The 27819-nt window shown below is 45.0% G+C and overlaps 1 protein-coding gene and 1 long non-coding RNA gene across 4 annotated transcripts in view; one reads left to right on the top strand and one right to left on the bottom strand.

Moving 5' to 3' along the window:
* CRACR2A (calcium release activated channel regulator 2A) overlaps positions 1–11127 on the bottom strand; it is a 76366-nt gene extending 65239 nt beyond the window's left edge. The window contains exons 1-3 of the mRNA XM_033950985.1: positions 10985–11127; positions 6560–6782; positions 6256–6386 (exon numbers count right to left, since the gene is read on the bottom strand). The gene's annotated coding sequence lies outside the window, so the exon portion shown is untranslated. The remainder of the gene's footprint in view (positions 1–6255; positions 6387–6559; positions 6783–10984) is intronic.
* Positions 11128–17856: 6729 nt separating this feature from the next.
* The window catches only part of LOC117363380, a 118869-nt gene continuing 108906 nt past the window's right edge, over positions 17857–27819 (top strand). For all 3 annotated transcript variants that reach the window (XR_004540041.1, XR_004540040.1, XR_004540042.1), the window contains exon 1: positions 17857–18482. This is a non-coding gene — a long non-coding RNA (uncharacterized LOC117363380). The remainder of the gene's footprint in view (positions 18483–27819) is intronic.

Genomic DNA, 27819 nt, shown 5'->3' with positions numbered 1-27819 from the left:
GGGCCCCTTCTGGTGATTCAGACAGGTCGTGACCTGTTTGGGCCGCCGCGGGAGCGGACTGCTGGGCAGGATGGACCTATGGTCTGACCCGGCGGAGGCACTGCTTATGTTCTTATGTAAGATTAAGACTGTTCCTTTCCAGGATCAACAAGTGCCATGGGTGGATCTAAGACCCCCTTGTAATCTGTGCAAAACTCTGCTGCGCGACTCATCTTCTTCCAACCTCGCTACGCTCATGTCACCCCTCTCCTTAAGTCACTTCACTGGCTCCCTATCCGCCATCGCATACAGTTCAAGCTCCTATTGCTGACCTACAAGTGGGTTCATTCTGCTGCCCCTCAATATCTCTCCTCTCTCCTTATCCACCTCCCAGAGAACTCTGTTCCTCAGATAAGTCACTCCTAGCATTACCCTTCTCCTCCACTGCCAAGTCCAGATTTCGTTCCTTTCATCTAGCTGCCCCCTATGCCTGGAATAAATTACCCAAGTTTGTCTGTCAAGCCCCTTCCCTTGTTTAAAAGCAGACTGAAAACCCACCTTTTTGATATAGCCTTCAATCCTTAACCCTACTCCTCTGCCCTCCAACCCAGCCAGCAGATTAACCGTTCCCCTTAACTGTATCCATGACATCCTGTTTGTCTGATTAGATTGTAAGCTCTTTGGAGCAGGGTCTGCCTTCTTCTTTGCGACTCTGTACAGCGCTGCGTGCATCTGGTAGCGCTATAGAAATAATTCATAGTAGTTGTAAGATGAATCAGGAATCCTTCCCGGTCATCAATAGAGTTCTACGAGCGTCGGGAGTATCTCAGAGCATTCAGCACGCTGGCCTGCGCTAAAAAAATGCTTCTGCGGTTTTATAAAAGGGGGGAGGGGGGTGAACTTGAAACTTAAACTCTATTGATCACCCTTTTTGATGACCATATGCACAGGCTGACCCCATTCTGGCAGATCACAGAAGTCATGAGTTTCAGGAAGATCAGTTTAGACTAGAAAGTCGGATTTGTATTAAGGAGACCAGGATCAGGCAACTGGCTGTGTTCACACGACTTTTCCTTGGGGCAAAATCCAGTGGATAGAGTACCTGGAAGGGGTCCCTGGGTGAACATTGCTTGGCACTGGCACTGCTCTTCTTGGAAACTGAGAACTGAACTCATTACACCTCAGAAATGTAAGTTGACTGAACAATTCATGCACAACAACGGCAGCTTGAACCCTCTCGTCCTTTGTGGCGCCCCCACAGAGAGGAGGTTGACCGTAGAGAGAATCATCACCTGATGTTCACTAGAAACTCAAAGGGGCCACGTCTAAAAGTGCGCCACAGCTGTATGACACCTGTGTCGAATGGTCTTATCTTATTTTTCCCTCATTCCTTCATCTCTAGCTGCACTTTGATTATGCGGCCATAAAAGCTGTAATTGATCCATAGAAACATGATGGCAGATAAAGGCCAAATGGCCCATCCAGTCTGCCCATCCACAGCGTCCACTATCTCCTCCTCTCCCTATTGGCTAAGACTTTTACACCTGCATTGTGAGGTCATAGAGCTTTATAGTTATAGAAACATGCCAGCAGATAAAGGCCAAATGGCCCTTCCAGTCTGCCCATCCACAGTAACCATTATCTCTTCCTCTCTCTAAGAAATCCCACGTGACTATCCCAGGCTTTCTTGAATTCAGACACCATGGACTGCTCATAGAAGCTTAATTCAAAAGCCTTATGCACAACCTTCCCGGCTGATGGAGACTTGCACGGGATTCTCTCTTTAGATGGAGCTCTTTAGTACCATTCAACAATCAACTTGAAGGCCTCCAATGCCTCCTCAACTTTCTGACACAAGGGCCCACATTTACACAAAGCCACTTCCTCCAGACTCAGCTGCCTGTTCATTTTCTAGCTCATTAAAACTGAACCATCAGAATTAATTCTACTTATTGTGGGTTGGGAATAAAAACACTAAAGGCAAGCTGACATTGTAGCATGTTGACGTTGACATTCCTATGTCGATTCTACGGGCATGACACATGTCTACTTGAGGCTCTTTTCATACTACACTTATGGGAATGGAAGAGGGAGGGCCAGGCTGTAACCTTCCCTCTCAGCCACAAACGGGAACATGTCTTGGGGCCAATGGCCCATTTTTCATCTTCACAGTGAACCTAGAGGGCTTAGAACCTTCAAGATGCGAAGAGCAGTCAAGCAGGTGACACAGAAGCCGTTTTTTGAGTCTCACAGTCACCTGTTCTGTCACTGAACCACCAGCCCAGTTTAATGCAAGGTTGCTCAGAGGTGTGTACACAAGCAAAACAAACAAGCCTGAGGATTTTGGCATTTCCAAGACAATTCTGAAACATCCAGACTTTGCAAAAACAAACGTCAGAGCAGCGGCATGATTCCTCGCTGTAGCTTTGTCATAGTAACAACAGTAAACTGTTTCTTATAAGGTGACATATAACAGGGCTCCATTTCCTTAGTTTTGATTTTTTTTTTTTTTTTTTTTTAATGTGTAACACTTTACAAAATATAATTTTTCCATTGTGGGGCATTTCTATAACTGGGCACCTATAAACAGGTGCTTGTTCCAGCAACTCAATAAAGTTTGCTTTTCGGTCAAAAACCGTGGTGAACGTCTACGAATATACAAAGAGAAACACTATTCTTTTAAAGAACGTGTGGAAACCAGCTTCGCCTGTTTCTACTGTTCTTGTTGGGGATTTCTGCTATCGCTGTTTTTTGGGCTTGTACTCACAGGGGTATTGTGGGGTCTGTACCTCCTCCCTTTGGGTTGGGGGTTTCCCGTTTGTTTTCCTGTTTCTTGGCCCTGTATGCTTTCTGTTCCCTATTGCATTGTTGTGGTTGCTCAGTATTTTCTGCTCAATAAAAATTATTTCAAACAAAAAAAAAAGAACGTGTGGAAAATAATTAACCGTTACATAAGTAATCTTGGAATAAAATCCCTGGGGCCATCTTGAATCCTTTTCAATGCGCATGTGCACTGAGTTGTGGCAGGAATCGGCGGTGGAACGTCACAGGGTTGATCCCCAATCTCATTATTCTATTTAAATGTGTGCAACATTGGACAATTCTACGACGTGATTTTCCCATTTACTTTGGTAGCCTATGCGTTCACTTTTTTACATTACAGCCATCTACTGAGTTTCCATGACTTTTCCCAGTGCGTTTACAGAAATTAGATAGTTCAAAGTCTAATAGGTGTTGGCACTGTCATCTCAAAGCTGGGACGTTGGATCGTTTACTGTACTATTGTCCCTTGATGCTTACATTCTGGAGATCTATCTGGGATCAAGTGGCATTGACGTACAATACCATCCTGTTTGGTAAGTTAATGAGAGCAAAAAGTCAAATTTCAGCTGAGAATAATAAACTGCTCTTTATAATGACAGGGGTTGCCATACAACTCATTAGGAAGAATTGGAAGAACTGGGATAGGTTGAATTATACATTCTGGTGGGAATCTCTGTGTTATACATTTAAAATGGAACGTTCAATGGCCATACAACAGGGACGGTACAAGAATTTTATGGATGTTTGGGAACCATTGGCTAAGTATTGTAAGAAATGATCATTTATTTTATTTTGTTGACCTTTCAGCATAAACATCCAGGGTGGGAGGGGTTTGCTTTGGAGTTTAATCCAGGGAACATATGGGTAGTTTCTTATAGGTATCTTCTATTTGATTATTTGGTGGGGGGTGGGGGAAAATATTTGTTCTTTAATGTCTATAAGTTTAATGTGCTTTTCTTGTATTATTATGTATTTTGAAATTGTTTGTTTGCACATTGGAAGTTTAAAAAAAAGTTTCCATGACTTTTTAAATCAGTATCTTCCTATACTGCCAGGTATGCGCAATGCACATATATCCTTACGAGGGGTCGCTGAAAAGTTCTCAGCCCAACCAAGAAGAGAATGAAACTTACGAGTTATTCCACTCTACTGAACTTTCCTTAATAGGTCTGTCCACACCCATACTTACCATTCTCGATCAAAGAAAATCTGTTCTTCTTATCTCCCTGGATTTCACAGCAGCATTCAGCACCACAGATCACGCTCTCTTACTTTGTCGTCTACGCAACATTGGAATAACAGGAACAGTTTACGAATGGTTTGTTTCATACTTTGAAATAATCAGCACAAAAGTCCAACAGGAGCCCATGAACAAGACAAAAGCCTTTCTGGAGAGACATCATAAAATTTTGGTTTTATTGATCCTTTTAGCTTCTCTTTATTTGGAAAGACCGTCTTCCCACCTCAACTTCTTCATACTTTGAGCATCACTGCTATCAAGTTCACCATCAAGAAACAACATCTAAGGCTTTCTCCCTCATCTACACTTTTTAATCTCTTTTTGGCCACTCTATTGACACTATCTCAGTCCATCAGATTCACCCTTTACACTTACACCGATGATATTCAATTAGTTTATTCTATTGACCCACTAAACCAATCAGACATAATAATTGTGTATCACTCAACCCAAATAAATCCAAAATACTTCTGCTCTAGTTAATCCTATCTATCTCATACACACTCCTGTGCCACTAGTTTCATCCACTTGGTTTCTAGGTGTAATTATTGACATAAAACCGTCATCAATCAACACACTTAAGAACATAAGAATAGCCTTTCTGGGTCAGACCAATGGTCCATCAAGCCCAGTAGCCCGTTCTCACGGTGGCCAATCCAGGTCACTAGTACCTGGCAAAAATCCAAAGAGTAACAACATTCCACACAGAAACCCAAGGAATAGCAAGATTCCGGAATCCCAAAGAGTAACAAGATTCTAGAATCCCAAAGAGTAGCAACATTCCATACAGAAACCCAAGGAATAGCAAGATTCCGGAATCCCAAAGAGTAACAAGATTCTAGAACCCCAGAGAGTAGCAACATTCCATACAGAATCCCACGGAATAGCAAGATTCCGGAATCCCAAAGACTAACAAAATTCTAGAATCCCAAAGAGTAGCAACATTCCATGCTACTGATCCAGGGCAAGCAGTGGCTTCCCCCATGTCTTTCTCAATAACAGACTATGGACTTTTCCTCCAGGAACTTGTCCAAACCTTTCTTAAAACCAGCTACGCTATCCACTCTTACCACCACCTCTGGCAAAGCGCTCCAGAGCTTAACTATTCTCTAAGTGAAAAAATATTTCCTCCTATTGGTTTTAAAAGTATTTCCCTGTAACTTCATCGAGTGTCCCCCTAGTCTTTGACATTTTTGACGGAGTGAAAAATCAATCCACTTGTACCCATTCTACTCCACTCAGGAATCTCACTATCCCTTACTCTCCAACGCGTCTCCTTCGTTCCATTAACAACTTTGGTCTGATACTCCCTAATCCTAAACTCACTAAATCAGAAACCAGCAGGCATTGTGCTTTTCATTTTGCAAACTCTTCTTTCTGTTCTTACCCTATTTAATTTGGGGGGGTTTTGTGTTGTTTTTTTAATTTTACACGTTTTACTGTAAACCATTTAGATTTGCCTTCTGGTTTTATATTTGCAGTATATTCAATAAATTGAACTTGAACTTCCTATTGGAATTCTCCATCCAAGCAGAGTTATCATTTGAAAAGTTCAAGGATGCCATATAATCATGGCTCTATCGTCGGGCATTTAATTCGATGTAGGGCTGTCTTGCTGCCAGAAACTGTTATCCGCTCCCCACCCCTTCTCCTCTTCCGCTGCTTCTCCCTTCCCACTCGCAATCTCTTCTCTTTTTCCCCGGTTTCGATTTCCTCTGCGTGAATGTTACGTTTCAAGTTTATTATTATTTGATATCCCGCAAATCCAATCATATCGACGTGGCTTCCAACGCCAATAGTATAAAAAGCAAATAAAAATAAAATAACCAAACAGACATGTTAAAAATAACATGACAGAGATAAAAGGGAAAGAGCTACAATTTGGGATAGACAAGAAGGGGGAGGGGTAAAATGTAAGGGTTTAGGGCTATCTGCTGTTACTGGCAAGTTCCAGCATGCTTATAGAAGCGAATTATAAAATACTTAAGAATATGCATCAATGAATATTCCCTTCCATTTCTATGAAATAGACAGTGCAAAACCGACAACTGGTCATGTTTCTGGCTGTTCACAAGGTTTAAACTACTGACAGTCAACCCCGGGAGAGGGTGGGAGGGCGGATGAAATTATCGGGAGGGAAGCATGTAATATTGATGGATTCCGGTTATCCACCGACAGACACACATCCTTTTTATAAAGTTTGCCAAAATTACCTTGGCTCTGCCCCGGTGGTGCAGGAACAGACTTGCACTTCTTCAATTCACGCAGCGTGATGAGGGTTTCAAACCAATGCTGAGTCTGGACTCAGCCAGAAAGCAAAGTATCGGCACGTCCGGCGTCCCTTCTGAAAAACAAACAAACCAACGACACCAGTGTGTCTAAATATTTGGAAGGTCCTGAGCGCCTCTGCTGTGCTCGGCAGGTCTGGATGGTGGTACTTGCAGTGTCAGGGTTTAATAAGTGATCAGTAAACAGTGATCCACCCTTTTAACACACACAAGGAACTTTTCCCATTACCTCCTCCTTGTCTGTACAGAAGAGCTTGCCGACTGGTAGGACAGGGGACAGACATAACCCCATCTGGATACTTCAGCATCTCTCAAGCTTTTGAGCGCACCTGTCTCACGCAGACCTCACTCCACCATCCTGAAGCACATCCCACCGCTGGACCAACAAACTCAGTTAGCAGGAAAGGCTGGTCCGTGTTTTTCCAATTCCAGATGGGGCATCCATGCAGAATCTGTGAGCCAGAAAGAAAGCAGCCTTTGATAAACACTTACAATTCAGAGAATACTTTAGACAGGGGTGTCCAATGTCGGTCCTCGAGGGCCGCAATCCAGTCGGGTTTTCAGGATTTCCCCAATGAATATGCATGAGATCTATTAGCATACAATGAAAGCAGTGCATGCAAATAGACCTCATGTATATTCATTGGGGAAATCCTGAAAACCCGACTGGACTGCGGCCCTCGAGGACCGACATTGGACACCCGTGCTTTAGGACTCAAACATCAGCATTGCTTTTAGTTACTGCATATGTTACTATTCTGAACTGTTCTTTCAAAGCCACATCGCTGCCGAAATTCCCCCAGCCTTGGATGTGCCCTAAACTGTGGAAGGAGCTGTACCGGCTACCATGAGCCATCACTGGCTCCAAGCAGCGCAGGAGGCTTTCGCTGTCCAAATGAATAGCCAACAGGAAAGGGGAGGGGGTGTCCTCTTCCAACCATAATCCTGCAGGCTTGCTGCTGGACAGCCAAGGTCCTTCTCTGACGCTTTGACTGTTCTTGGAGTGCAGGAATGGCCTAGTAGCCGCAGAAGTGGGCAGACAATCATGGAAGCCCGGGTTAAAACCCTGAAGGTCCCAACCACACCCCTTGTCAGGAGCTCCCCGAGTGCAATCCACCCCTTAGTGTCCCCACCCTACCCACCGTGCAGCTGTGCCCGTTCGCACAGCCATCAGGACCTTTGGCAAGTCACGCTACCTTCTATTACCCCAGGTACAAACGGTGGGTGTCATTTACTAATGTGGTTTAATAAAAAGACTCGCTGAGAACACTGGGCATTTAGTACACGAAGCCATTAGATTGTGAAATTGAGAATGGAGTACAAAGGAGTAACCCCCAAAAGAGTACCCTGAATAAAGAGAAATCCTGCAGGGGATCCCACTCTCTACCTGACAGCAGAGATGGGAACATAAGAGTTGCCGTACTGGGACAGACCAAAGAAGGTCCATCAAGCCCACTATCCTCTTTCCAACAATGGCCAACCCAGGTCCCAACTACCTGGCAGAGACCCAAAGAGTAGCAACATAACAGAGCTAAGATTGTGACATCATAATGCCTCATTCCACCAATTCCTAAGAACCAACCTCATCAGTGATGTCACAATGGCTTGACTGTCCTATAATTGGCTCACATGAGAACATAAGAACTGCCATACTGGGACAGACTGAAGGTCCATCAAGCCCAGTATCCTGTTTCCAATAGTGGCCAACCCATGTCCCAACTACCTGGCAGAGACCCAAAGAGTAGCAACGTTCCAGAGCTGAGATTGTGATGTCATAATGCCTCATTCCACCAATGCCTAAGAGCCAACCTGAGCAGTGATGTCACAATGGTTTGATTGGCTCACATAAGAATTGACATATTGGGACAGACCAAAGGTCCATCAAACCCAGTATCCTATTTCTAATAGTGACCAACCCAAGTCAAAAATATGCTTAGCAAATTATTTATTTAATTCATTTTATATCCTGCCTTCCCCAATGAGTTCAGAACGGGTTACAGGTAAAATAACATATACAGAGTGATTTAGGTCTGTAAATATTTGTTAGGGAGGGACTGACTCAGGGACTCACAACTAGAGACAATCACTTGGCAGACTGAGTGGGAAGTTGGGCTTTTTCTGTCATGAGTCTTCCTCAGAGCTATCTTAAAACGCCAGTTAGATGTGAGGTCACGGATACAGGTCAAGGACGTGTTTGACCAGCACTGCTTCTGAGGAAGCTGGTTGTGTTTGGGACGCCCACAGAGTTCCAACCCACGTCCTCAAAAAATCACGAAACCGCCAATGCAGTGAACTAATAACAAGTGGCAAAGGAAGGAATCCAACGGGTCTGCAATGAATGTCCAACAACACAATCTGATGTATTTGAAGAAACGAGGACCCGACACGGTCCGTGTTTCGATTAACACCTTCCTTTTTCAGATCCTCTCGCTTTCACCAGCTTCGGGAATTTTGAAGTGCCTTAAAAACGTATCTTTTTAGGGAACATTTCAGAAGTTAGAAATCGGATGTCTATCCATTAGTCTTTGTGAACCGCATAAAACTTAATGGTATTTGCGGTATACACGGGAGTTTTATGTTATGTTATGTTCAAGGCCCAATTAAAAGCCCACCTCTTTGACTCCTAACTCCTCTCAGGGACTGTCCCTTTTGTGACTCTATAAGGGGAAAGGGAACGGGGACTTGTATACTGCCTTTTTGTTGCTTTGGCATTTCAAAGCGGTGGGCATTGAAGGATTAAGTGACTTGCTCAGGGTCACTGGGATTTGATCTCGCAACCTCTGGGTGCGGAGGCAGCAGTTCAACAGCCCATGACTAGGGTGCGCTCTTGAGTCTGGCATCCCAGGATGGGGCACTGAAATGGAAATTGAATCTCCTGAGCCTCCCGTGGGTATGTGCCCCTTCCCTGGACTGCTTTACCCCAGTGGCCAAACTTCTGTAAAATTCTAGACTGCATTCAGTAGGCCAGGAACAGGGAAGCATCTGTCCTGGAAGGCTGCAAACCAGTAAAAGGGGGGAAGGGAGGGGAAGTGTATGTGCAGCTGATATATTTATGTATTTTCAAGTTTAAACCACATGTATACCATATTCCTGGGTATGAAGTCATTGTGGTTAGAGAATGAAACATCAATAAATCAAACAATGCATCATAAAACATAGAATCAATAAAGCCAAACATTACACCATGGAACATAACATACAGAATCAAATAAATAATACAACATAAACAAATATACATTCATATATACTCCGCAGCCCTAAAGTGGTTCCAAATCCCCCCACCCAGGGATCGTAAAGTGTTGCAGGGCCAGAAGCCTGTTGGAAGCAGCCTCAAAGTTGTCCCAAGGCCTTCAAGTGCCCAACGGGGAACCTCATCGTTTGCCAAAGAAAGTTGCAGATCAGGAAGGCTGCAGGGGGCCAAAATGCAGCCCACCAAGGCACTGGAGTCCAAAAGGTTTCGGCACCGGAGTCCAAAAAGTTTTGACACGGGAGTCCAAATGGTTTCGGCACCAGAGTCCAAAAGGTTTCAGCACTGGAGTCCAAAATGTTTCAACACAGGAGTCCAAAAGGTTTTGGCATTGGAGTCCAAAAGGTTTCGGCACCGGAGTCCAAAAGGTTTCAACACGGGAGTCCAAAAGGTTTCGGCATTGGAGTCCAAAAGGTTTCGGCACCGGAGTCCAAAAGATTTTGACACAGGAGTCCAAAAGGTTTCGGCATTGGAGTCCAAAAGGTTTCGGCACCGGAGTCCAAAAGGTTTCAACACGGGAGTCCAAAAGGTTTCGGCATTGGAGTCCAAAAGGTTTCGGCACCGGAGTCCAAAAGATTTTAACACAGGAGTCCAAAAGGTTTCGGCATTGGAGTCCAAAAGGTTTCGGCACCGGAGTCCAAAAGGTTTCGACACGGGAGTCCAAAAGGTTTCGGCATTGGAGTCCAAAAGGTTTCGACACGGGAGTCCAAAAGGTTTCGGCATTGGAGTCCAAAAGGTTTCGGCACCGGAGACCAAAAGGTTTCGACACGGGAGTCCAAAAGGTTTCGGCACCGGAGTCCAAAAGGTTTCGGCATTGGAGTCCAAAAGGTTTTGACACGGGAGTCCAAAAGGTTTCGGCACTGGAGTCCAAAATGTTTCGACACAGGAGTCCAAAAGGTTTCGGCATTGGAGTCCAAAAGGTTTCGGCACCGGAGTCCAAAAGGTTTCGACACGGGAGTCCAAAAGGTTTCGGCACTGGAGTCCAAAATGTTTCGACACAGGAGTCCAAAAGGTTTCGGCATTGGAGTCCAAAAGGTTTCGGCACCGGAGTCCAAAAGGTTTCAACACGGGAGTCCAAAAGGTTTCGGCACCGGAGTCCAATAGGTTTCGGTACGGGAATTCAGAAAGTTTCGGCTATCGAACGTAATGAAGCTTCCGATGCACTAAGATCTGAGGTTTTTAAACATTGAGCCCACTACCCAAAGAGCCCCCCCCCCCCCGATGCACAGCCTCTAGTGCGCCCCCCTCTGTTTCCTGAGCATTCGGAGTCCCTCCCCCCCCTCCCCCCCCCCCCCAAGCCAGCTTTACTTTCGGTGCCTAGTCGAGAGCCCAGAGTAGAATTTATCCGCACAGCAGAGACAGCGACAAAAGCCCCGGCAGGACCCCCCCCCCCGGCCCCCCTCTTACCGTCTCCGATCAGACGCCTCCGTGCTCGGATGGCGGAAGCAGGTGCTCGAGAGGCGGAGGAGGGAAGGAGGAAGGAAGAGAAGCTGCTGGGCTGAGGCGGGTCGACTGTCACCTGGGCTAGGAAGAGACAGTCGCTGAGTTTGTCAGGACAGGCTGTCACTGCCCATTTGCGTGCTTCTGGGTGGGGGCTAATCATGGTGAGTGTGTGTGGCTATGTGAATATGAAAGTGTCTGGGGGGGGGGGGGGGTCAGGAGATCTCACTAGGTGCATTGGGTTATGTGGATGAAACTGTGTGTGTGTTTTGGGTTTCTGGGGTGGGGGCTCTGCCTTAACTGCACAAACCTGGAACACTTCTGATTTGAAAATGTTTGGGGACAGAGAGATCCTGCCGGGAATGGGGAAAATGTGTCCCCGTGAAAAAAGGCTTGTCACACTAGGTGAGTGTTCCTGGAAGTGGGGAGATCACTGTGTAAGTGGCGAGACTGTCACCATTTCTGTTTCTGGACTGAGGCTGCCAGAGGGACAGACTGACAGTATTGTGGACCCCTAACCACCCAAGGGACAGCGGGCAGGTCCTCAGGTGCTGGGGTGGGGGTGGTTGGGACACAGACTGTCACTAAGGGCCAGATTCAGTAAATGGAACTCAAATACAGGAGAAATACCACAGCAATAGAAACCCCACTAAAGTCATTCACAAAAGCTTTCCAAAGCTCAAATGTATGTCCAGAGACCTGAAGACCAAATGGGGAACAACCCCCGGGTAATAGGTCTCACCATCCAATCATAGCACACGTCTTATCTTGGCTTGTGAAATAAAATTGTGGTTCTGAAGATACTATATATAGTATAAGTCAGGGGTTCCACCAGGCCAATCGGGTTTTCAGGCTAGCCCTAATGAATATGCATGGAGCACATTTGCATGCCTGTCACTTCCATTATATGCAAATGCATATTCATTAGGGCTAGCCTGAAAACCCGATTGGCCTGGTGGTCCTCCAGGACAGGGTTGGAAACCACTGGTATAAGTTATCGCAAGTAAACGCTTATCTTGCAAAGATTTCTTGGGTCCCGTTATCGGTTTCTTTTCAAATCTTTTGGGAATGATTCTACTGGGTTTTGCTGTGATATTTGCCCTTATATCTTTTACCTAGTTTTTTTTTTTGTTGTTGTTGTGCTGCTATAAGCAGTTATTGAAATTTCCTCTGCATTTTTTGGACTGAAGTACTCAAATATAGGAGCCAGGAGAAATCCATTACCAAGTGCTGATCTACAAAGGATACCCCGTGGATTGCCACGCCCAGCTCTGGGTGCAAGGACTTACTCCAGCTGAAACCTGATGCAAAGCCAGGCACACAAGTTGGGCATTCTGAAACATTGCATCAAATTTTTGGAACTCCCCTGCCCCTTCCGTGGCCACGCCCCTTTGGGGTTGTACTCAAAACACTTTGGGCATATAGGCAGATCCATGCATAAGTCCAAATTAGTGACAACATCTATAATTCATTGTCAACAGCTCCTCAAGAAAACACACTGGCTTCCTGCATAAGATACTTTTGCTAATTTTCAAAGTTAAAAGTGTGGTTAAACCTGCCTACTTCACGTCTCCTCACCCCATATGTTGCCTCCAGACCCTTTAGATCAGTGGTCTCCAACTCCAACCCTTTGCAGGGCCACATTTTGGATTTGTCGGTACTTGGAGGGCCTCAGAAAAAATAGTTCATGTCTTATTAAAGAAATGACAATTTTGCATGAGGTCAAACTCTTTATAGTTTATAAATCTTTCCTTTTGGCTAAGTCTTAATAATATTGTCATTTATAGTTAAAGAAACATCTGATCAAGAAACTGTTTTATTTCACTTTTGTGATTATGATAAACATACCGAGGGCCTCAAAATAGGACCTGGCGGGCCGCGAGTTTGAGACCACTGAGTTAAGGGGAACAGTTAATCAGCTGGCTGGGTTGGAGGGCAGAGGGGAGAACAGGACAATCAAGCCATTGTGACATCGCTGATGAGGTTGGCTCTTATTGGTGGAATGAGGCATTATGACATCACAATCTCGGCTCTGCTTCCCAAAGACAAACAGGATGTCATGGATACAGTTAACTTTTAAATTGAGAGGCTCTGGATAAATGATTTTGTTGAGGTAAATCTCAAGGAAGCCTCAGCCCCACCACTCCACCGCTGTATAACCTTACAACCGCGGGAAGCCGCCGCCATCTTTCCCACATACTGTTTGTGGAGTCGGATGACAACGGCAGCCTTGGTAAGGTTTGTTGTTAGGATGTAAGAACGTATATATCACACAATATGTAACTTTTGAAGGAGGGGGATGATGCATGTATAGATGCTCTTTATCTTCTTCTTTAAAACTTGTTCATTTTATTTAGGGTGACCCTTGATACAGCTCTTTGAGCGAAACATGTCGGGTCTTATTCCCAGGCTTGGCTGACCATGAAGTGAAGTTCAAGCGAGTTTAAAGCTAAGTACTCAGTACTATATATTTAGATATTTTCAAAGTAAATATTTATTGAAAATCATAAATTATTAGAAACACTATAATTATTTTGAACAGTCTAACGGGGACGGCCAATGATGAGGCATCACGTAATGCTTCCCACGGTTGTAAGATTATACAGCGGTGGAGTGGTGGGGCTGAGGCTTCCTTGAGATTTACCTCAACAAAATCATTTATCCAGAGCCTCTCAATTTAGAAGTTATGACATAATAGGGCTGGATATAAGAAGTTGCTTATACATTGCCAAATTTTTGGATGGATACAGTTAAGGCAGTGGTCTCCAACTCCAACCCTTTGCAGGGACACATTTTGGATTTGTAGGTCCTTGGAGGGCCTCAGAAAAAAATAGTTAATGTCTTATTAAAGAAATGACAATTTTGCATGAGGTCAAACTTTCCTTTTGGCTAAGTCTTAATAATAATATTGTCATTTATAGCTAAAGAGATGTATGATCAAGAAATGGTTTTATTCTACTTTTGTGATTAGGATAAGCATACCGAGGGCCTCAAAATAGGACCTGGCGGGCTGCAAGTTTGAGACCACTGAGTTAAGGGGAACAGTTAATCTGCTGGCTGGGTTGGAGGACAGAGGGGAGAACAGGACAATCAAGCCATTGTGACATCACTGATGAGGTTGGCTCTTATTGGTGGAATGAGGCATTATGACATCACAATCTCGGCTCTGCTTCCCAAAGACAAACAGGATGTCATGGATACAGTTAAGGAAGTGGTCTCCAACTCCAACCCTTTGCAGGGCCACATTTTGGATTTGAAGGTACTTGGAGGGCCTCAGAAAAAATAGTTGATGTCTTAGTAAAGAAATGACAATTTTGCATGAGGTCAAACTTTCCTTTTGGCTAAGTCTTAATAATAATATTGTCATTTATAGCTAAAGAGATGTATGATCAAGAAATGGTTTTATTCTACTTTTGTGATTAGGATAAACATACCGAGGGCCTCAAAATAGGACCTGGTGGGCCGCAAGTTTGAGACCACTGCTTTAGATCCATCCATCAAAATCAACTGAAAATTCCCGCATATTGCAGAGGTACAGGAACACATCCGAAATGCAACCTTCTCAGTTCACTTCAACTTCAGACTGTTCTTGAGAAATGATCTGAAAGCGTTCCTCTTGGTTTTCCTTCTAATCTGCCTTTTCGATAGGCCCAGCAGAAACACGTAGCGCCCCCCCCCCCCCCCGGGTATTCCCCCTTCCTCCTATCCTAGTCTGACATAGTTCTACTCCATTCCTCACTTCCGTGCCGTGGTTGTGTCTTAATGTCACAATTCCAGCGCTTCCCCATCCTTAATTTGTAGACCGTTATCCGCCTGGAAAGTTTTCCCTTAGTGCGGGATAGAAAGACTTCAATAAATTCGAAACTTAAACTTTGTGGGGTTGACACTGAAGGTGGGGGTAAAACTCTGTCAGTGTACAGCAGTGGTCTCAAACCCGCGGCCCGGGGGCCACATGCGGCCCGCCAGGTACTATTTTGAGGCCCTCGTATGTTTATCATAATCACAAAAGTAAAATAAAATAGTTTCTTGATCATATGTCTCTTTAGCTATAAATGACAATATTATTATGAAGACTTAGCCAAAAGGAAAGATTTATAAACTATAAAGAGTTTTACCTCATGCAAAATTGTCATTTGTTTAATAAGACTTTAACTATTTTTTTTCTGCGGCCTTCCAAGGACCTACAAATCCAACATGTGGCCCTGCAAAGGGTTTGAGTTGGAGACCACTGGTGTACAGGTATGTGAGCTCTGGGAGGGAGGTGTCCCTATATAATATGTTTGCGTCTATCAGTACTGATACATCACCCTTCACAATAAACTCAAAGAAAAGGAATTCCATTAACAAAAGAAAAGATTTAAGAAAAACCACAAAACAAGATTAAACAAATATAGCCCCCATTACAATATTAAAATACGAAACCTACAAAGCAGCAGTCTGGAATCCCTCCCTAAGTTCCAGTATAGGGAGGGGGGAGTTTGGGAGTGTCTGTGAGTTTTTGGGTGGGCGTCCGTTTGGGTAGCTGTGTTTTGGGAGACTCACTATATGTTTTTAAAGGAAGACCGTCACTGTGAGTCGTGGGGAGGGACAGGTGTGAGAGTCCTTGTGAGTTATGGGAGAGGAAGGGAATGTGAGCAAGGCCCTGTGTAGGAGAGATGAAGGTGTGTCCCCGTCTGCCTGGAGATGTGGCTTTGCTTTCTGCAAGTCTGGCCCTGTTTCTCTTTGCGGCTTTTTTTCATCTTTTTTTTTTCCACGTGAATTGCTCAGAACGCTACCTGCTTCTCTGAATTTTTGCTCACTTCCCTGTGATCAGCATATGGGTTTAAAGAAATGTTATTGTTGCGGGGGGGTGGGGGGGGGAGGGAGTTCCAGGATTTTGCTAACAGAATGAATCTAGCTGCATATGTGAAAAATTACAACCATGAACATTTTGAAATATCTTTGGAAAAGGAAGTCATTTGTAAGTAAAGTGACATGGTCTGAGAATCAGCATCTGAGGCAGGAGGGATGCAGCTGTTGATCGGCCGAGAAACCTCAGAAGCAGATTCTTTTGGTGTAACTCATAAGAACATAAGAATCGCCTTACTGGGTCAGACCAATGATCCATCAAGCCCAGTAGCCCGTTCTCACAGTGGCCAATCCAGGTCACTAGAACCTGGCCAAAACCCAAAGAGTAGCAACATTCCATACAAAAACCCAAGGAATAGAAAGATTCTGGAATCCCAAAGAGTAACAAGATTCTGGAATCCCAAAGAGTAGCAACATTCCATGCTACCAATCCAGGGCAAGCAGTGGCTTCCCCCATGTCTCTCTCAATAACAGACTATGGACTTTTCCTCAAGGAACTTGTCCAAACCTTTCTTAAAACCAGCTACGCTATCCACTTTTACTACAACCTCTAACAATGCGATCCAGACGTTAATTATTCTCTGAATGAAAAAATATTTCCTCATTGGTTTTAAAAGTATTTCCCTGTAACTTCATCGAGTGTCCCCTAGTCTTTGTCATTTTTGACGGAGTGAAAAATCGATCCACTTGTACCCGTTCTACTCCACTCAGGATTTTGTAGACTTCAATCCTTTCTCCCCTCGGCCGTCTCTTTTCCAAGCTAAAGAGTCCATTTTAGTCTTTCCTCATACGAGAGGAGTTCCATCCCCTTTATCATCTTGGCCGCTCTTCTTTGAACCTTTTCTAGCGCCACTATATCTTTCTTGACATAAGACCAGAACTGAACGCAATACTTCAGATGAGGTCGCGCCATGGAGCGATACAGAGCCATTATAACATTCTTAGTCTTGTTAACCATCTCTTTTTTTATTAATTCATAGCATCCTGTATGCTTTTTTGGCTGCCACCGCACACTGGGTGGAAGGTTTCATCGTATTGTCTAAGATGATACCCAGATCCTTTTCTTGGGCGCTAATCCCCAAGGTGGACCCTAGCATATGGTAACTGTGATTCAGGTTATTCTTCCCAATGTGCATCACTTTGCTTTTGCCCACATTCAATTTCATCTGCCACTTGGACGCCCAGTCTTCCAATTTCCTAAGGTCCGCCTGCAATTTTTCACAATCTGCAAGCGTTTTAACAACTTTGAACAGTTTAGTGTCATTTTGCAAATTTAATCACCTCACTCGTCTTTCCAATTTCCAGATCATTTATAAATAAGCCTACTTCTTCATCTGCACCAGGATGAGATGCTGTTCCCAAATTGAAATTTTCAATGACAAAACTTTCATGCTACTTCTTTTAGTTCTTTTTGGGGCACTTCTGTCTTGCAATGGATTACACTGCTACCTGTCATCATTGCACCTACATCTGACAAAATTATTCTCTGGGATTTCTTCATAAGTCAGCTTTCCTTTCTGCTTCTTTTCAACCTCACCTGGAGTATTGCGTTCAGTTCTGGTCTCCTTATCTCAAAAAAGATATAGCGAAACTAGAAAAGATTCAAAGAAGAGCGACCAAGATGGTAAAGGGGATAGAACTCCTCTCGTATGAGGAAAGACTAAAACGGTTAGGGCTCTTCAGCTTGGAAAAGAGACGGCTGAGGGGAGATAGGATTGAAGTCTACAGAATCCTGAATGGAGTAGAAGGGGTACAAGTGGATCAATTTTTCACTCCGTCAAAAATTACAAAGACTAGGGGACACTCGATGAAGTTACAGGGAAATACTTTTAAAACCAATAGGAGGAAATATATTTCACTCAGAGAATAGTTACACTCTGGAACGCGTTGACAGAGGTTGTGGTAAGAGTGGATAGCGTAGCAGGTTTTAAGAAAGGTTTGGACACGTTCCTAGAGGAAAAGTCCCTTCTCCACTTGTTTTTTGTTCTGGATCGTATGAACAACATTGAATATACAGTACTGGTTAGAAAGTACGGTGTCATTGGACTTCAGTTCTGAGTTGGACTTGAATATTTCACTTTACAAACATGTTTTCTCTGTGTTCCAGATTGAAAGCATTGGTTGGTGAGTTGTACACCACAGCTCAATTGAAATTCAGTGGGTGGAGTGGGATGGGATTGCCAAATGTATGCAGCGCTTGTTTGGGTCACACCTTATATACTCCCTCCATCCCTGCAAGTGCGTTTTTTTTAGACATTTCAATCCTGAAGTGGGTGGCGTAATAAACTTTGTACGCTGGTCATAACTTCCTGAGGCTGTATGAAGGAAAGATGGATCCATGGAAGGACTCTGACATTTGCTTAAAGGGAAGTATGCATTTGTTGGACTTTGTTTCACAAATGTTCATATGCAAACAGAAACCTCAGGTTGAGTGATTACAATTGCAGTGTTTGGGAGGGCCGACTAGATTTGCCTTCCTAAACATCCTATCCTGTTTCTTTTGTGCACTTGGTGATCCTCTGTTGAGCTGTTCTTTTCTGGTTTAGGTACAGATGACACCCATCTGGTCCGAGTACATATTAACAGGACAGGAACTACGCATGCGTATTACTGAGAGGTAAGTCCCTTTCGCTGAGGACTGCACACAGATGCAGGGGAAAATGTATCTTGGCAGAGAACTTGGTTTATACATCAGAGGGTTGAGTAAATAATCCCTGGCACTTTCTTGTAGACTCAATTTGCACACTCCTATCTTAACAAGGACATCAAATTAACCATTTCCTATTATTAAGACTAGCCCTACTGGGTCAGACCAATGATTTATCTAGCTCCTGGCCTCTTTCCAGCAGTGGCCAGTCCAGGTCACAAGCACCTGGCAGAAATCCAAATAGTAGCAACATACCATGCTACCAATCCCAGGGCAAGCAGTAGCGTCCCACGTCTGTCTCAATAGCAGACTATGGACTTTTCCTCCAGAAACTTGTCCTTGGGGGTCATAGCTGATGCTGACACCTTGGAAAGCAAGATGGACTGATTTGTGGCTGAACCATTATTGCTGAGGAAGGGGTGCAGGAGGTACATTTCCCCGTTTCGGCAGAGGACATTAAATGATTTTTGAGTATTAGATTGTTTTATTACTTGGAAGTAGTTATGTTGGCAAAGGTTTATTCATTTACAAAAATCTGACAAATCGGCATTCAGCATCCATCATGGTGGTAACCCTCCCCCACCCCCCACAGATAAAAATCCAAATGATGCACACTTGAACAGACTCAAAAGCACTGTGGGCTTATGACTTTTATTGTGTATGCTTTTGGATGTAACCTACCTTGGAGAAAAGCGAGATATACAGTACTCCCCCGAAATTCACGGGGGTTCCATTCCAGGAACCCCCGCAAATCTTGAAAAACCTCGAATACGGTTTTTCATGTGGGAGACTGGAGAGGGCAGCGAGAGAGGCAAGAGAGAGCATCCGGAGCACTGGCGAGTGAAGGAAATCACTCGCTGTATGCTCCGACCGCCTCTTCCTGCACTAAAGTCGGGCCTTACCAATCAGGAGCTGGTTTGACATGCAGCTCCTGATTGGTAAGGCCCGACTTTAGTGCAGGAAGAGGCGGTCGGAGCATACAGCGAGTGATTTCCTTCACTTGCCGGTGCTCTGGCTGCTCTCTCCTGCCTCTCCAGCTGTCCTCTTCTGGTCGGCGGTCGTGATCAGAAAATACCGCGAATGACTGAGACCGTGAACCGCCGACTGTGAATAGAAACATAGAGTATGACGGCAGAAAAGGGCCGTTGGCCCAACACGTCTGCCCCTCAAAAGAACCCTCCCCTTAAAAGAACACTCCCCTAAGCAATTCCCCGAAGTGAACCCACATGTTTATCTCATTGTTTCTTGAAGTTGAGCACGTTGCTGCCTCAACTACCTGACGTAGAAGGCCATTCCAACGATCAACCACCCTTTCGGTGAAGAAGTACTTCCTGATGTCACCATGAAATCTCCCACCCTTGAGTTTGAGCGGATGCCCTCTTGTTATCATGGGACCCGTAAGAAAAAGGATATCTTCCTCCACCTCGATACGGCCTGTAAGATATTTGAACGTCTCTATCATGTCTCCTCTCTCTCTGCGTTCTTCGAGAGAATATAGCTGCAGCCTGCTTAGACGCTCTTCATATGGGAGATCCTTGAGTCCTGAGACCATCTTGGTGGCCATTTGCTGGACCGATTCCATTCTCTTCACGTCTTTTTGATAATGTGGCCTCCAAAACTGAACCCAGTACTCCAGATGACCGGGGAAACACTGTACTGTAAATTAAGTAACTAATAAATCACAGGCCAATCATGGCACCAGATTAGCTAATATTACATGTGATGTAACAGGTAACATTAAACCTACCACATATACCAGTGTCTCTCAAACTGGCACAGTGGTGTGCCCCGGAGATTCCAGAATTTTAATCCCCTTCATATGTATCCATTAGAATAGATGACATGTTCTGAAGAAAAATTCAACTTTTTTACCAAGAATTTTTTAAAGACTTCAACAGGTGTCATTGATTGAATTTCTGGACAATTTAGAACTCTTAGCTAGCGTTTTTAGCGCACGCACTGAATTAGCGCGAGCTACCCGAAAAACTACCGCCTGCTCAAGAGGCGGTAGTGGCTAGCGCACACGCTATTCCGTGCGTTAAGGCCCTAACGCACCTTTGTAAAAGGCGCCCTTAAATTAAGACGTCTGTTATAATTCTCAATTTGCTCGATTTTTCGTGACATAAAATTCTGATCTTTGGAAATAGAGTCCTTTAATAGAGTTGATTCCTTTTCAATCATTTCCTTAGTCTTGTTTAACTTTTTCCATATTTAGGGAGACAGTATCTACTTTAGCATATCCCGTGCCATTTTTTCCACCATCTCACCCATCTTCTGTAATGCAGCAAGAAGAGTCCCTGGTGCTGGGTTTCCAGCTCCCTCGGCATTCTTCAGGCTCAGCAAACCTCCAGTGGCTGAAGCTCCACCCAAACTCAGCTCCAGGGTTTCCTCCTCCTCCTCTCTCCCAGGGCCAACGTCTTCACTCCGCACCTCAGCTGGACATAATGGCATGGAGATCTTTGGGGGAGACAAAGAAACATCTGGCCCCAAGAAGCCGAGTGCTCCCTCACTCAGCTCCATAGCGGCAGCCATCCCCCGCTGGGTAACCTGAGGGCTGGAGGGAGTTCGGCGTTCGAATAGTTACTGGGTCATTGGTTGAATCAGGGAAGAGGTAAAGGCCGTTAATAACTCGGGCCTCACCGTCCTCTTTCTTTTAGAATGTGGCGAAGTGGTTCAAACTGAAGAATTTCCAGCTCGTGAGGAAATGTTAAGGAGCAAAATTGTAGTGCTCTGACCTCGCTCACATGGCGTCTGCCATTTTGACACCTCCCCCCCCCTGTTATCCTAACTTGTGCAACAAGGATTTGTTATCGTTTGGATCTTTTTATCTTTGTGAACTTGGGATTTTCAGCTGACAGAAATTAAATTGAAAAAAGAGAATGGATGATGAAATGCGTGTTTGCTTGTCGACTATCGAGCTGCATTTTGAGTTAATTTGCCCTCAAAAACAAGCCCATCCATTGCATTGATTAGCAATTCTAGTCTATCTACTTTAGTTTCACCATTGTTACAATTTCCCATATATAGCTTAAAGAACTTTAAATAGCTCTGAAATTTAATTTTTTTTGTGTGTTTTTTTGCAATTTTATCATTTCAATTATAATGTGCCATGAGAAACATTTGTTCTGTTTCGTGTGCCAGAGCTAAAAAAGTTTGAGACACAGGCATAAGACAAAATATGAGAGGTCATTTCTGACACAGCTGCAAACATGCCTTAAAGGATGCCCAGGAGGAGAAGGGTCTGGTATCTCTCTCTCTCCCATGTCAAACCCGGATGTCATTGTCTTCTGAGCTCAGCTGCACATAGGGAAGATACATCTACATTTTGGGACTTGAAGAAAACAAATGTGTTTTTCCTTCCCACCCCAAGACAAACAATAAAAGAAACAGAAAATCTCCCACGGCAAAGAAATCAAGTTTAGCAAGAAAAGTGACTGCTGACATAGGGTTAAAAGGGAAGCCGCAGTCCTGCACAGGAAACGCTCGTACAGCTTTTGTATCATTAGAAATCAGACTGGGGTCCCAGTTCAGTTTATCAAGGGGGCCATGTCCATCTTCTGAAACCCAGTGTTATAGAATTTGGCAAAGTTTAGCAACTGCAGGATAGAAATAGTGTTTAAGAACAAGATGTTTCACCTGGCCAGGAAACTGAAGCCGGATTCTCTAAAGTCACCATGCATTTAATGATGGTGCTAAACCTTCGTTAAATGCATGATTATTAAAATGACTCACTGTGGCCTTTTCTGTGTTTTCTAGCAGCCTCTGATTGTACCATGTTCCCCTGAAAATAAGACAGAGTCTTTATATTAATTTTAGCTCCCCAAAATGCATTGGGCTTATTTTCGGGGATGGCTTACTTTTTTCATGTACAACAATCATCTCTCCCTTCCTCTCCTCCACCCCAAATTTTCCCCTTTCCTTTCTTTCCCCCCCCCCCCCATGTGCAGCATCTTTCTATCCCTCCCTCCCATCCCGTGCATTAGAACCCCAATGACCCTCCCACCATGAGACTGACGTACTTTACCTCCAAGGCCTCCAAAAACGGTGGCGGCGGCAGCGCTCTGAACGGGTTGCTTTGTGGCCTTCACCGCCGGGACCTTCCCTCCACTGCGGATGCCATGCGATGACATCACTCATGCATGGACTTCCTCCCTGCCCAATGCGATCTGAAGGCGCTTTTCAAAACCAGGATAAAGTGCTGGGTTTTGAAAAGCTGTGCGGTAAAATCTGGATTTCTGGTAACCCTACATATGTTACTCTTTGGACAGAGCTCAAAAAACACCTTGATCTGTTCATTTCTAGACCTGCACTTAAACTTTATGTGGGAAACCAAAGTCCTTGGAGCCCACTGCTCCTATTTGCTTTGGAAAGGTGTACATACCCAAGAATATTTCAGTGGAGGTGCCTACAAAGAACTGCTTTTCACAGTAATAAGCTGGGTAGGAAGCTGACAAGGATTATGCTGAAGAAAGGGAAGGGCTTCATGTTCTACTATACTCGTAATCTTCACTGCATTTACAGTATAAAGAAACGTAAGAGGCAGGACTGGTTTAACCACTCCACAAACTGGATGTTCTCCTGAGCGACAAGAAATCCCAAAACAAATGAACTATTCACGAAACTGTATCAACAAACAAGCAGGCTTCAGGAATGAGAAAAGAAACGCCTAGATTGACTGGAATTAACATATTGTTTCAGTTCAGTGGGACAGTTTCAGCTAGTGGATGGGGGGGGGAGAGGCAAAATGAGGGAGGGAAAAGGCTGCATTTAAATTTGAGTCTCCATGGGCACCAGAGGTGGAACTGAGGTGCCTTCAAATTACCAAAGGGTGGGCTTCATTATGTCTTCCACTGAATTTAGAAAGAGTACTGGGTTTTTAAACAGTCCTTTAAAATATTTTTAATGCATGAATTGGATTTTAATTTCTCACTTTGGTTCTATCCATGCACAAAGACTAGTGTCCTACTGTTAACAATCTCACAGTGACCTCTAGTGGTCTACATGAGTACTGAAGGTTGACTTTATTCCACCTTGCCATTTCCAGAAAGGAGAGGAAGGTCTGGTTTAGGCGGGAAGAGGAGCAGTTCCATTTGAACCAGATTCAGTTTTCAATGGTGGTGGCTCTGTTCTGGGACCACTGATTTCCTCCCACAGCTTCCACTATCACTTCTGTACTGATGACTCCCAGATCTACTTCTCAGCACCAGATATCGCTACTGAAACCCAGACCTAAGTCTCAGCTTGCCTATCCGACATTGCCACCTGGCTGTCCCACCGCCGTCTAAAACTGAATATGGCTAAACATAACATAACATTATACTTATAGACCACGTTACCGAAAAGTTCTACGCGGTTTACAAAAGATTATAAACCTTAAACATAATCGTCTATTTGAAGGAGTCAGCTAGTCAGGTATTTGGAGAAAAGATGGGTTTTGAGCTGTTTTCTAAAATGTCTGTAAGAAACAGCTGTGAACAATGATCGAAATTCTTTTTCATGAGATGCTAAAGAGTGATTTAGGAATTTCTTGCTTTTACAACCTTTTACAGAAGGGAAATTGAACAGAGCACGAGTTTTTCTACTGCATTTGTGCGTAGCTATGGAAAAACTATTAGCCAGATAAGTAGGGGCTGCACCATATAAAACCTTGTAACAAAAACCGAACAACTTGAACAATACCCGCGCTTCCAAAGGCAACCAATGCAGTTCGCAATAAAATAACGTAACCTGATCGCATTTCTTCAATCCGTAGATCAATCTAACTGCTGTGTTCTGTATCAATAATAATCTCAATAATTCCTTCTTAGTAATTGATAAATAAGCAATATTGCAATAGTTAAGGAGACTCAACAGTAATGACTGGACCAATAATTTAAAGGCTGAAAATTCAAAATAGGGACTGCTCATCTTCCCACCTGTTCTCTCTCATCCTTCCTGTCTTGTCTGCTCGTAATCTCAGGGGCATCTTTGACTCCTCTCTCTCCGTCGCTAAAACATGCCACTTCTTCCTCTATATTATTACCAAAATCCAACCCTTCCACTCCGAGCACACTACCAAAACCCCCATCCATGCCCTCATCACCTCATGCTTACACTACTGCAACTCACTACTCTCAACCATCTCTCTCCCCTTCAATCTGTCCAGAATTCAACTGCAAGACTCATATTCCATGAGGGTCACTATACTCATGTTAACCCAAAATCACTTCATTAGCTTCCCATCTGTTTCCAAATACAATTCAAACTCCTTTTACTGTCCAACAAAGGCATTCACTCAGCTGCCCCCCACTTATCTCCTTATGTGTCCCCCCCCCCTCAGCTGGAAAGTTCCTCCTATCTGTGCCATTCTCCTCCTCTGCCAACTCCAGATTCAGTCCCTTTTACCTTGCTGTGCCGTTACCTGGAACAAGCTGCCTGAATCCCGACGGCAGGCTCCATCTCTGGCAGTGTTCAAGGCCCAGTTAAAAGACCACATCTTCGAGACTTGGATTCTGCAGTAGAAGTCTGCACGGGAACGGGGATCACGGGAATCCCCCCCTAACCCACGGGACTCCAATGGGGACCCCCCTCTGGCCCACTGGACTCCCATGGGGACTCCCCTCTAGCCACGGGACTCCCACCGGGATGAAAGGCTTTGGAAGCAAGGTTCGTCCATATAATATAATGGACACGTCAGCCTTAGTAAAAGAGGGGGTTTGTAAGTTAATTACCAGAACAGAAAACAAAAAAAGGGTTCCACCAAAGAGATTCCACAAGGAAAACAGCAGCACAAACACAAAAGAAACTGTAGAATTGATGCTCCTGTCAGAAGTAATTGCTGCTTTTTATGGGGACGGGCAGGGATGGAGGTAATTCCTTGCGGGGATGGGTGGGGATGGAGAGGATCCTGGCGGGGACGGAGAGGATCCTGACGGAGACGGGTAGGGACACATAGGATCCTGGCAGGGACGGGCGGGGATAGGTGGGATTTCTGTCCCCATGCAACTCTCTATTCTGCATCCCTAACCCTTTATGTCATGTCTGTCTGTCCAGGTTAGATTATGAGCTCTTCTGAGCAGGGACCGTCTATTAAACATTAAAATGTACAGTACTGCGTTTGTCTTTCAGCAGTATAGAAGTGATAAATAGCTTTAGTGCCACCAATGGGAATGTCATAGAATGGACACTCTGCGATTAGTAAATACATCAGAGAACCCAACCCCCATTTTCATTAAAAAGTAGTTTGCTTTTTAGTAAAGCAGCAACGGTGAGGCATTAGGTTGCTTGGTATCACAATATAGCTTTTGATGGGGCTTTTAGGAGCCGACCTGGAGGTTTTAGCACCTGAAAGCTGGTCAGAAAGGGAATCATTTTATGAAGCCATGATATGTGAACATTCCTTAAGAAAGACATGTTTTCACGACTTTATCTATGTCTATCTATCTATAGTCTCTAGCGTACCAGTCAGCCCATGTGCCGTAGCTCGGTATATATCATGTTTGCAACCCTTGTATACACAACTACCCCAGTAACTCCCGCTAGGATGTGCCATCTAGGTATGTTAACTTGTTCTGAGCTTTCTGGCAGGACGGGATATAAAATGGAAGGAATGAATGAATAAATAAGATAAATCCACAGCAGAATCAATGAGACTACAAATGTTATGAAGGAAAGTAATAGAGAGACATTAAAGAGCGGGTCTCGCATGGCTGGACTATGACAGGCAAGACAAATTTGTCTCCTCCCCCCCCCCCCCCCGGTAATGCTCTTCATAATGTACAAGGAGTTTCAAGACCAGCCTTAAGAAAACATATACCGTATTTGCCGGCGTATAAGACGACTTTTCAGTACCTTAAAATCCTCCCCAAAGTCGGGGGTCGTCTTATACGCCGGGTACTGTTTACATGCAGTGGCGTACCAAGGGGGGGGCGGAGGAGGAGGTGCGCCCCGGGTGCCAGCCCTAAGGGGGTGCTCCCGGCCTTGCCGTTCAGTCCCCCGCCACCCCCGAAGGACCGCTCGCCCCACTGACCTTCCTGCACCACCTGTGAAGCAGCCCGCAGCAGGATCGCGAAGTCAGCGTCAGCGATCCCTGCGCTGCTTCCTGCGCCGCGATCCCGCCCCTCCTCTGACGTCAGAGGAGGGGCGGGACCGTGGCGCAGGAAGCAGCGCAGGGATCGCTGACGCTGACTTCGCGATCCTGCTGCGGCTGCTTCATAGGTGGTGCGGGGAGGCCAGGGGGCGAGCGGTCCTTCGGGGTGGGTCGGGGCATCAGGCCTTCAGGGTGGGGCGGGCGGGCAGGCAGGCAGGCTTTCAAGGGGGAGGGGGGGTGACAGGCAGGCAGGCAGGCCTTCAAGGGGGGAAAGGCAGGCAGGCAGGCCTTCAAGGGGGGAGACAGGCCTATAAGGGGGGGACAGGCCTACAAGGGGGGGGGACAGGCCTTCGGGGGGGTGCAGACCTTCAAGGGGGGGACAGGCAGGCAGAAGGTTGTGCAGAAGGTGTGCGGAAGAAGGGGTAGTCTTATACGCCCAGTCGTCTTATACGCCGGCAAATACGGTATATAATTCGCAAACTAACTGTGCTTTTTGTTCGGGACGTCAGGCATCTTTGCCTGGGGAAGGAGGTGGCGACCAAGCCGTCAGCTGCTGTGTCACACACAGCGTTCCTAATAGCCAGGTAAAAGGGCAAACTATGGGATTTGGGGAGCTCACAGGAGTCACTTTTCCACACATCTTTGCACCATATGTGTAACAGCGGCTAAGACGATCCTTTCTCGAGCGCCAGACCCAACTCTCTCTCTCATTGCAGTGGTCAGCAGTTCTCCCCATGCTGCGATATAAACCTGACTATGGCTAACCTGTGTCCGATTTAAACACTTGAGCCCCGATCCAAGATGTTCAGGTCTTTTGAGCTGCTCTAAAGGCCGCTGCTGACAGACTTAGTGGGCGCGTGAAAATCACACCGATGACAGCGACTGACTCTACTTACAGGCGCCTATCAAGTTGTTTCCAAATATGACTTTCAACTACATTTGCTGGGTTTGACGGTGATGAGTTTTTAGGGTAGGGTTACCAGACGTCCAGAGACACATCCGGGGGTCCAGACAGATTTTCAAAGCCCGGCACTTTGTCCGGGTTTTGAAAAGCTACCGACATCGGGACGGCATCTGAAAACATGCAGATGCAATGTGATGACATCATCGCATCGGCACATGCGCAGATGCTGTCCTGACGCACGGACAGGTTAAGGGGGGGTGAGGCTGAGGGCATGGCCATGAGTCCAGATTTTCCTTCGGGAAAATTTGGTAACCCTATGTAAGGGTGAATGAGAA

The sequence above is a fragment of the Geotrypetes seraphini genome, chromosome 7 (genome assembly GCF_902459505.1).
Source record: "Geotrypetes seraphini chromosome 7, aGeoSer1.1, whole genome shotgun sequence".
In the NCBI taxonomy this organism is placed as follows: domain Eukaryota; kingdom Metazoa; phylum Chordata; class Amphibia; order Gymnophiona; family Dermophiidae; genus Geotrypetes; species Geotrypetes seraphini.
The sequence above is the reverse complement of the archived record's forward strand: the minus strand, read 5'-3'. Positions and strand labels throughout refer to the sequence as shown.